Raw genomic sequence first — 11311 nt, 5'->3', positions numbered from 1 at the left:
TTGGGAGGTTGAGTGCCAATCAACATCAGCCCTCCCGGACAAGGATTTTAAGGTCAAAACTGCAGGGGGTACGTGCACAGCTTTTGCACATCATTCAGTTCTCAATATTCTGCCTTATGAAACAGATCAGAAATGAGAAGAAGGAGATGGTGCGTTAAATATAGAGGAGAGAGAGAGTTAAAACTCAGAGGTAAGAAAACCCTGTCAAACCATTTTTTCAGAGAAATGGTGATCTTATTCAGACTATATTTGAGAGCAAAATTCCTTTAGGGATTCACTGGGAAATCTATCAAAGCCCCACGTGATTTCAGGCGGTGGTTACATTTTTTAAAATCTAATTAACAATAACCCACAAAGCAATTAAAGCTCAGTGACAACGGTTCCGTCTACATCTACAAAACCACCCTGGACACAGCAAAGAAAAGACACATAGTGTGCTTCTGCAAGTGCATAAGATATAATGTAGCCACGATATGCCTGCTTTGAGGACTAATATGAATGTATTTTTCTTGTTCAGTGCTGAGGTTTTGTACACGTTCTACATATCTTAAGCAGAGACCAGATTTAAAGAGCATATCTTATGATCCAAGCTTGTTGGTAACATGTAACATAAGACAGAAAATCCATCACCTCAAAACATACTTAATAATTTAATGAGTCTACTTGTCAAATAGCAATATGCTAATTTCAGAGCTAGAAGCCCATTTTTAGGGCATGAAAATGAAGTCAGGCTGTTATCCTCCAGGGGGCAGTGGTGTACCATAAAAGCTTTAGTTACGTGGCTAAAGCTCAAACACTGTACTCAAGTTGACTTTGTCTTTTAATAAATATAAAATTCGTCATCATGCACGTTTTAAAATGGATTAGCTCTCATATTAAATACATTTCAATACTATCGTCTCTTTTTGCTAATCACCCCTAATTCACCAGCTCTTTGAACTGTTTTGGTGACAAATACCACAATTTCCAAGCCCTGGTTTTAACAGGAGTTGAAAAAGCTAAGTAAGATCCAGATCCTTTCAACAATAGCTTCCTTGTCTGTTCACAGCTTATGCGCTTTTGAGAAATGATCTAGTTTCTTACATCTTCCTCATGACTTAGCTAATGGTGAGCAGACTCAAAAATGATGTCATAATGATGGATAATACAAGAAGCCCATGTTATTTATAGACCAGCAGAGAAATAATATATGTCTAAATAACCAACAGGAACAGGTGCCAAGAAACATGAGGTTTGTTTGCTGCTGGAGTAGAGCAGGGAAGTGGGCCACACTGACACATCTCAACTGAACATGTTTAATACACAGAGAAAGAAAGGATTTATTCACAGAGCTGCAGCAGTGGTAAACAGGCACAAGAGAGGCCAGCTTTTGCTTTACACTGAGGCTATTGTCAGGGATGTCAGCAGCCAGGGGAAACTCCTATCCACTGGCGTGAATAAACCAGAAGTTCATGCTTTACTGAAACTAGAAATTTCTTTACCCCTCAGATCTTTTAATAATGTCTGGAATAAAGTACACAGCAAGAAAGGCAGTGTTATAGTAAATGCTGAGTATGCTAGATGTTTTAGATTAGCAGCTTATTTGCTACAACCTCACTTGGCAATGAAAAGCACGAAAATGATGCAGTGTTTACTGCCCAATAAGATATAGTGAAAATTAAGCTTTAAGTCTTCAGGCTCTTTTCATACCAAGAATAGCATCGTGAGCATGCTAACACCTTCAGTTGATGGCATTAGCATGCTACATTTGCCACTATTTTTCCTTCTCACTCTTTAGCATCTCAAATTTTAGACTTAATAACAGAAACTTTCGAATTAGGTAATAGGCCTAATATTTAAGAAAATTAACTTACTCAGAAGTAAGGTAACATTTTGAGAGAAATGAAAATGTTACGTTAGCTGCCAATAGGGTTGCCAACTCCCTGAAAAATAAATAAGGGACACCTCGTGGCCAGGGCCGGGCGACCCAGTTGTCTTCACCCTTCCCAGTGTGGTGAATTTTCTAGCTCTTTTTTTGTGTGTGAAATTATTTTTTTTAACCCTTTGACTTGAATTTGATTTAAGTAGATGTGTATTCTTTGTGATATGAACACATGTGAAACAAATGATCATTTAGCCATTTATTTTTAGCTCAAAATGACAACATTAACACAGTAAAACAGGTCTCTTTCTTAAACAGAAGCCTGTCATGCTTAACTTTTGAGAATATAAGTAAATCTTTCTTTAAAAGCACTCTGTCCTGCTTAACTTAAAATAATAGAAAACAATAGAAAGAAAAATATTCTTGTAACAGTGCACATTTAGTGCATTTAGTACAATTGGCTTCAGCTGAGGTATTATTTCAGCTTTTCTAATGCTAATCAGCTGCTCCCGTTTGAAAACCCGCTTGTTCCCATGATTACGCATCTTAACTCATCATCATTATTCATCTATGTATTACTTTTATGTATTAGTCATCTATTTGTTGTAATCATCTATTCTTGCAGTTGTTTATTACACAAAATAAATTATATTATCACACTTCTGGCCACATAGCGCTGATATTCACTGCACATGCCCATATTAACTTTTTCCAGCCAGGTGTTTTCCTTTTCCCATTCTTCCCTTTCTCTGAGGGGAACAAACATTGCTGCTCTAATGCTGGGCTTACACTGTGCGGTTTTAGGCCCATTTTGAGCCGATTTTTGAGTGATCGGACCGATTTTGGCCTTCATCGTGCGTCGTGTAGTATACGTGGGGTAACGAGAAGTGATTAACACCTCACGACCAGCTCCCGATCATCAATCGCTCGTGAGCCGCTCACATTGCTCGCGCGCAAACACGTAAACGCCGTGAAAAAGACGGAGCAGCACGGCTGTGCAGCGTGTGATCTGGACACAAGCGATGAAGGCACAACTTGTAGAACTTTGAAAAGCTCATCCGAGCCTTTTCGATGTGGCCTCACAAAATTATCACGACCACAACAACCGTGAAAATAGTTGGATCTACATCGCTGCTAAATCACAGCTGCCTGATCATGTTTTTCATTAGCAATTTAGCAAAGTTGATGGTGGTGGTGTGTCTGTGTGAGTGAGAGACAGAGAGAGAGCGACAGATTTTCTGTTATAACCTTCATGTTATGGAGGCACAGTATGAGCACTCAAGTCGCATCAGAGCATCGGGCGGTATAGTGTGAGACCTGCATCGTGACCTACCAACTTCTAACCCCTGCGAGTCAATCGTGCAGTTTGAGCAGGAGCTGAATAACGCGACTGAAAAAATCGCACAGTGTCTGCCCAGCTTTAGGTGTACTGTCGTCCGAGACTTGCACCGCAGTGACGGCGTTTGTTTCCCTGTTGGCCATGCTTCTTGTTGTGGTCATCTGTTGTCTTCCGGTATTTTCTCCGTAAGCGACCTTTCCTCGACCAATGAGATGAGCGGTAATCTGAATTGTCATACTCGAATTGTCATAAGTGTGCTGTCAGCTCATTGGTCACAAAGCAGGAGAGGGGCTGGGAATTATGTTTTCAAACAAAGCGTTAATTCCATTAACATTTATAGACTACTTTTGATTCTCACTGTATTACGGGACAAAGTGCGTCCCTTATTAGCTCAATACGGGACGTGTGCTTTTGTTTCGAAATACGGGACGATTCCGTATTTTAAGGGACGGTTGGCAACCCTAGCTGCCAAACTGAATCACTGCTTTAAGTCTGAAGGAAGTCCTTTGTTTTTAACCTAGGCTGAAGTTGTATGAAAGCTTGTTACTGATACTGATTTTGCTTGGCATTTGTTTTTTGGGGGGCTAATATCTAAATATTCTTATATAATAACTCAAAATTCCAAGTTGCCTATCTAAAAATGTTGATATAATAATGAGAAATTTAGAGTTGATATCTAAATTTTGACTTACTAAGTAGTCTCAAAAGTTCAACTCAGAATTCTGAGATCAGTTGAAATTTTTAGATAAGTCAAAACATGACCTTGACATGATTTAAACTGGTTTGACTTTGATCTTAAAATACAAAATGAAATCAATGTTAGCGTCTTTCGTTTGGATAGTCCTTACACCCTGGCTTAAAAGGTGTAGCAAAGGTTGTTGGGTGTAACTGCAGAATTTAGCATCAAAACAATTATCTGACATGCTACATTTGGAATGAGTGAATGCAAAGGTGTTCTAGTGATTATTTCTTCTTTATATGCACACATTGTTTATGTCTCGTTATCTCTTAGGAGTGGAGTAATAAATGGCCTAAGTGTTCGGAGTCATTGCTCTTGATCTGAAAGGAAATCTTTGTTTTAATGGCTGCTTTATTGATGTAGTTCAGGTGATTAGCAAGTATCTTCTGTAAATGCACATGTGAATTTTATAAGTTCTGTTCTGCATAATCTACCCGTTATTGACGTTTTCCACAGAAGCTGTTTTGACAAATACCAGGTAAACACAGGTGTTGCTAAACACATTAATGAACACTCTGTGCATAAACAGATATTATTGTAATTAGTAACACCTGTGTTTGCCTGCTAATTTATGTTAAAACAGCTTCTGTGAAAAACGTCAATAACAGCTAGATGATGCAACAGAGCTTAAAAAATTCACATGTCCAAAGCAGCATGAGAAACCTGAGCTGATCTTGCTTTCAACATATAGTTTATGCTTTGACCCCTTGAGTAAACTATGAATTAAATCTATAATTGTAACCTTTATTAAGAAACCACTAAAGTTACATCGGATCTTCCGAGGCATATCTAATCACGTTTACAGTAAAATTTAGTTTAGATCATAATTGGTCTGTTAAATTTTAAATGATACCTGACTGTTGAGCGACAGCTTATCCTGTTTCGACTGGTATAAAAGGAGTAATTCATCAAAAACTTAACTCGTGTTGGTTTTAGAGGCAGCTATTGTTAACAAGCTATGCTGGAGGCACTACCTGCTCATTAGGTGGTATAACCTGCAGCTGTGCTTAGCTTTTGAAGATCTTCATCCTGCTTGAACACATGGGCACTTGTTCTTAGGCTGAAAGGGTGTGTTGTGTGTGCACACACTTGTCTTGAGGCAGAACAGAGAGATCTTATAAAAGTGGGACAAAGACACGTCTCAGACAAAGCAGAGCTTCTCAAGTCTGTGCAGACACCAGCTCACCTGAATTGAAGCTAGGAATAAAAAAAAAAAGTGTGATGTAGAAAATGTGGTCTTAGCTGTAAAGCTGCAGATTTACCCATCACAGTTTTTCCTGTGGGGGGAGGATAATTTATCCAGTTACTAATAAAATCAGTTTAGTTGAACTCGTCAACTAACCTAAGTATAACTGGTGCATTTGCATCATCTTCAAGGCCCAAGGTATAAAGCCCAAAGCAAAATCTACTCTAAGATATCCCTGAGTTGATTTCAAATATATGCAATCTCAAATCAATGTGGATCTTCTGCTTAACCATCTCCAGTTTGCCTAAACATTTTAAAGTATAAGATGTGGATATATATGTGGCAGTTGTGAAATTTTGGCTCCTTTTATCAAATACTTTTCAGAATGCCTTTTTTAATGGTCTGTCAACTAACCTCCAGCATCTTTTTTTGCTGAGAAAATGTTTTAATGTGAATATTTCAAAAACTATTAAAGATAAAAGCCTGAAATTTTCACTGGCTTTTCTTAATATGAAAATGAATCAGTAGATATAGATAAAATATAACAAAAAAGGCATAACAATAACAATTTTCATGAAAATCAGAGGTGCTTGAGCAAAAAATGTTCTTAAAATGTGAGATTTTAGATGCAGAGGCCAACAGGGGGGAAAAACTACATCTGTGACTTTGTTGATTCCACCAGAATGCAAGCTTTGTGCGTAAGCTTTGTTCAAATTACACAAAGAAAAAAGGTGAACGTGTGTGTATGTCAGTCTTTAAAGGTGAATGATAATAGTGAATTATGGGGACATATTGAAACTATGCAGACTCCTAATTTAAGATTTAAAAAGTCACTTTAAACCCTATGTAAATCTCATTTCCACTCCAGATACAAACCGTAACGTCCAAATAGTAGCAGACTTATTGTTACAGGACAGCCACGTATCCAAATGCATTTTTATGGAGGCAGCAGGTACGGTCACAATCATTATTACTCATTGAACATTCAGCCACTTTTACACGTGCAGTGGTATTTATATCTCGTAGAATTTTCTGCTATGCCGTGGCCCCTGTGACTGGTTTTTGGTCACTCTTGTGCTGCTTTTATTTATTTGTGTGCAAACACCTCTGCATGTGAAAAACCTGGGCCTAGTATAATCTGTCAGTTTAAACTGAGAGGATGACTGAGAACCTTCACAGACATGTCAGTTTAAACGTTTCCACTCTGAGACATAATATGAAATTTTTACCTAAGAAGAAAAGATCAGCTCAATACTCCTGTGAGGGCAGGAGGGAGAGCTGAGGACTGAGCACTTGAGGGAGCCCAACCCGATAGGAGTCAGCCAGGTAGAGAGAGACCATATTCTTTTAAGTCCTCAAACCTCAAGGTCTGCTTTCATGCACATGTCACTGCAACAAGAAGTAATTGGTGGCTGGCTGAGCCACACACAGCAGACAGGTCAACAAGGATGAAGACCAGGAAAAGGGAGGCAGTGCGAGAAGAGTGGAGCGCTTTTGAAATTCAGCAAGTGCGAGTGCTTGCTTGACTCCTAACTGATTTGGGGTCAAGGAGGTTGTGTTGTGGCTGGTACACAGAAGGCTGGTTAGAAGAAGGCATGCTGAAGAGTTTGAGAAAAAGAGTTGGATTTTGGTATGTAGGCCTGACAGCAGAGGGGTCAGGAGCTGGCTTCTTGGCCTGATTGCAAACAAAGCGCTCCCTCACAGATATAGGGAAGGACAGAAGGTCAGCGGCAGTGGTCTGATGAAGGGGATGCTGTTGGAGAAAGTAGCTGGTTGTGCCAGAAAGAAATTTCAAGAATTTGTCAGAGTGCTGAAGAGAAACGAGAACTTGTGTGTGGGTGAGTCCACTGTCCTCATGTCCCCCTCCATGCTTTTATTCTTGGACTTTACTGTAGTAGCTTTACATGATTACATTCAAAACAATCCAATTTATATTTGAGACTTGCTGCACCCCCTTTGTTTATATCCGATCTGAAACAAGCTACTTAGAAGAAATTATTGCATCAACACGTGTTTTCCTCATGGAAACAAGGTGTTTTGGGCTTAAACATCTCTATCCAGAATCTAACTCAAATCCTTTTTCTTCATAACAAATTCATGCCAGGGGATGCTCCAACTCTCTAATTAACTAAGCCCAGTTTGCGTCTAAATCAGAGCTATGACTCTATCAGTGGCACTCTGGCTGTACCCTGCATGGTGTTTGAAGATGGGCTTTAAATCTTGAAAGCATCTGTCAAATCTCGACACCACTGCCTGGAAGAAAACAAATCACTGCTACAGCTGAAGCTCGTGTTGGGGATTAATTGCAGAGTTTGGCTCTAAATGGATATACAGACCTACAACAGTGGAGAAAATGAATGGGAAATACAGATTATGTAGGAAGAAGAGCAAAAAAAGAAAAAAAACTGCTTTTCTTCCAGTTGGGACCATCAGCAGCAGAACCACAATTAAATTACACTATACTGAAGGTCATTTGTGTTTCTGCCTGATCAGCACAACAGGCAGCTGTCATGATTAACACTGTGAGACATGAATGCTTGAGTGCTCAGTAGAATTTTAAATAAGGACACATACAAAGTGTTCAAAAGAAAATGTTCTGTAAATGAAACAAGTTGCTGCATGGACAGGACAAGGGGGAAAAATAACACTTAATGCTTCAATTATTTAACATTTCAAGGAGCATGTATGTGATATAAATGCCCTTTTTGCATTATTTTAATTCTGTTGATAGGGTGCATACTGAAAGGAAAACAGAACTCATTTGGTGGTATATCTTCTACATTTGTCTACAAACCTTCAGTGAGTCCATCTGCTGTGCATTATAGCATTGCTAAAACACACATGCATTTACGTTCCAGTAGAAAGTAGTCCCCTTGAATCAATACTGTTTGTTATTTATTCCTGCTGTCTTACTCTTTGTATTTTACTCCTGCACCATCCGTAATGTTGCTGTGCTTGCACAAGGACAGTAAAGGGCTATTCTATTCTATTCTATTCTATTCCATTCTTCTCAATGGCCGCTTTTTGCAACTGCAAGTTTTGCACTGAGTGAGCAGAAACAGTCTTCTAAGATGAGTCCATGCAGCCCTGCAGAGTCCTTACTTCTGCCCACCTGACTCTCACTTGGACCTTTCTCAAAGGACTCCATCGGCTGTTGTTGTGTCAACGCTCGTGAACATCTTCCGATGGCTTTCTGGCATTCGAATCATCTCAAGTCAATTGGAGCCTCAATCGGAACTGTCACCGCAAGATCTGCGTTTGGCTTCAGCGCTTTGCGTGGTTGCTGACCTGAAGTGTATTTGCTGTTGTTGTCGTTCACGTGCTGTCAGTCACTCAATCACCTTTGGCCTCAGGACATTTTATCTGAACAGCAGAGGTGGAAAGACAAAAGTATTCTACTCCAGTAGAAGCACTATTACTCCAACATTAACCTCCTAAGACCCGAACTCTTTCATGGCATGCATTTTTAATTTCTCTTTGCTATTTGAGCTGATTGGGACCTGATGAGTGTAAAAACTAAGAATTACCAGATTTTTTTATACATGATTTTTGTTTTGTGGAAAAAAGAGATCCACAAATGAAGACATTCATTTTAAATTTCTAGAGAACAGTGGCAGTATAATGTCCTCATAAGTGGAAATCAGGCTCTTGTAGAGCAAAATTTAGCATTTTGGTCAAGACAACCCAAAATGTGTTGTCTACATATGTGGACGTCAGGTCCTAAGAGGTTAAGAACAATCAGTGCTCTTATAAATGGGCTTCAGCAAACGGAAAAAGTAGTTTAATTCAACTGTACTCAAAGTATTGCCTTTTTTAAACAGGAGAAGTTGTGGGGGGAGAGCATGTGAATGTCAGATTGGTTGTTTGTGAATTTTATCAAAGGACTGGAAATTTCAGTGTAGGAACTCGGGAATACACGGCCATGCAGGACACTTGCAATACTTTGGAAGGTCATTTCAGTGCACGCAATCCCACAAAACTGGGTGTCACAAACCACACAAATGAGGCATCGACTGGATTCTGTAGAGCATCCTTCTTCTTTTTTTTTTCTCCTTGCTTCGGAGAGCCGTGGCCGCGGGCTTGGTCTCAGTGCAGCAGCTAATCAGGAAAGCAGTGTCAGCTGGACTCGGCCTGTTTACAGGAAGCAGACACAAAGAGACGTTGGCAAATGTCATGCACAAATATGTGCTGAACGTGTGGCAGAGTGTGGAAATTGTGACCGTTTCACGCGAGTATCAAACAAATAAGTAAGCGTCTGAGGCTCAGGCACTGCTTTGCGCTCCTCATTGCCACGTCATGCTTTGACACTCAGACGTTGACGCTGAAGTCTTCGCCCGTCTCCTGTAGGATTCACTAAACAGCTCAGCATGTGTACGCTGCATTCACAGAGACCGGACTGAGATGTGACGCTGAAGTCTTCTTTGCCCGAATGGGGACTGGCTGTATTTGGGTCTGGCAATGAGCTGCCATTGAGGATTCAGTGTGAATAAAAGTTCTCGAAAAGCAGCGTGTTCAACCAGGGGAAATGGACAAAGACCCCCACCAATCAGGTTCATCATGAGCTTGCCAGCATCTGCCTGTGGCACACGTCTGAATGCTCTCGCTGCCATCACACCGCTGGTGCCGTTTGCGTGTGCAGGGGTTTCCAGTGGTACCAGGGCTCAGTCATTTAAGTCATTTAAGCCGTCTGCTGGATGTCTACCCTGTGAATGCAATGTGTCCATCCCTGTGCAAATACACACACACACACACACACACACACACACACACACACACACACACACACACACACACACACACACACACACACACACACACACACACACAAATGCAGGGGGAGCCCGGGAGACCCAACCCTATCCCATCCGTGCGCCTTACGGGCTTTCCTCCCCTTGCAGGTGAATATGGGATTGCGTGGGCTGAAATGACCTCCCAAAGTATCGGAATCAGCATGGCCATGTTTTCCTGAGCTCTGACTGTATTTGCCTTCCTTTGACTAAAATCACCAACAACCAATCTGAAAGCTCAGTCCTCTTGTTAGCTGTCTGCCATGTTCTACTTCAATGTGCCCCAGTCTGCCGTAATTCCAAAGCCACGGTGACCTGTGAGGGAATACCTATTGTAACCACTGATCTCTCTCTCACACACTTACACACACTTAGACACACAGTTTGCAAAGAGAAGGCAAAGGAAACAAAAACATAACAACAAAAACAACAACAAAAAGCAAATGCAGAGAGTTGACGTTCTTCTGACAACAGTGGGAAGGCAGCGTAACGAACTCTGCCGCATTCATGACAAGTTAGACCAGAGAGTCAAACATCAGACCCAGGGGCCAGAACAGGCCCATCACAGATTCCAGTCTGGCCCACCTAAAACTGAGAAGGGATGCATAAATGTGGGACTTTTCACTGGATTTTTTTTCCGTTCCACAGCTTACAGAGCTCCTCCACAGCCACGCACAGCACACTTGAGTAAAGGAGTCATGGGTCATGAGCAACCAGAACTTTGTCTCTAATGTTGCGCCTGTAGTTTGTGCATTGTGAGCCGAAAGACTGGCGCTTGTGTTGTGTATAAAGAGGCAAATCACAACAACAGTTGCCTGAAGGTGCTTTCTGTTGTAAAGTACAGCCATACAATTATCCACAGAAAACAGAGACAGCCCCAACAGTCATATTACACCTGTCCCTAATCACCATCACCACCACCTATGAGCGAGTGCTTTGGCGACATGTGGGAAGGGAAAAACTCCCTGTTAATAGGAAGCAAGCTCCAGCAGAAACCGGCTGAGGGAGGGGGAGCATATCCCAAACTATATGCTTTGGACTGGGGAGACAGATACCCTCTCTGCCTTTACCATCGTGCCTAAAACTTGTCTTTTTTGACAAACTGGAAGCTGGCCCCACAGAAGAGGGGCCTGTAGGCTCTGCCTCCTTTCTACTTTTACATACATGTGTGACATTTGCAACATGATATTTGAGATAGTCATTCCAGATCATCTGACAATGTGGGACAGCCTCTAAACTGATTCAAATATATAAGTCAATCATTTATTTGGCAATTAAATAAAAGTATAGTTTAAATATGTGCTTTGAAATTATGTTTCTTTTTTTAATTTAATAAGTTAATTTCAGTAGTGACGTACTTCAAATCAGTTATGTTTAGAACATTAATACAATTATGGGA

General features: G+C 40.7%; 1 protein-coding gene across 2 annotated transcripts in view; it reads left to right on the top strand.

Moving 5' to 3' along the window:
* Positions 1-65: 65 nt before the first annotated feature.
* Positions 66-11311, top strand: part of rassf8b (Ras association domain family member 8b) — a 37456-nt gene continuing 26210 nt past the window's right edge. Inside the window, exon 1 of one of the 2 annotated variants that reach the window (XM_082511332.1) lies at positions 66-190. The gene's annotated coding sequence lies outside the window, so the exon portion shown is untranslated. Of the gene's footprint in view, positions 191-6882; positions 6964-11311 lie in introns of those variants that run through there. The other variant, XM_082511333.1, reaches the window with a different exon arrangement.

Source organism: Aulonocara stuartgranti, assembly GCF_965226115.1.
Source record: "Aulonocara stuartgranti genome assembly, chromosome: 17".
Lineage (NCBI taxonomy): Eukaryota > Metazoa > Chordata > Actinopteri > Cichliformes > Cichlidae > Aulonocara > Aulonocara stuartgranti.
Note: the sequence above shows the minus strand (reverse complement) of the source record. Positions and strands in the feature narration are given on the sequence as shown.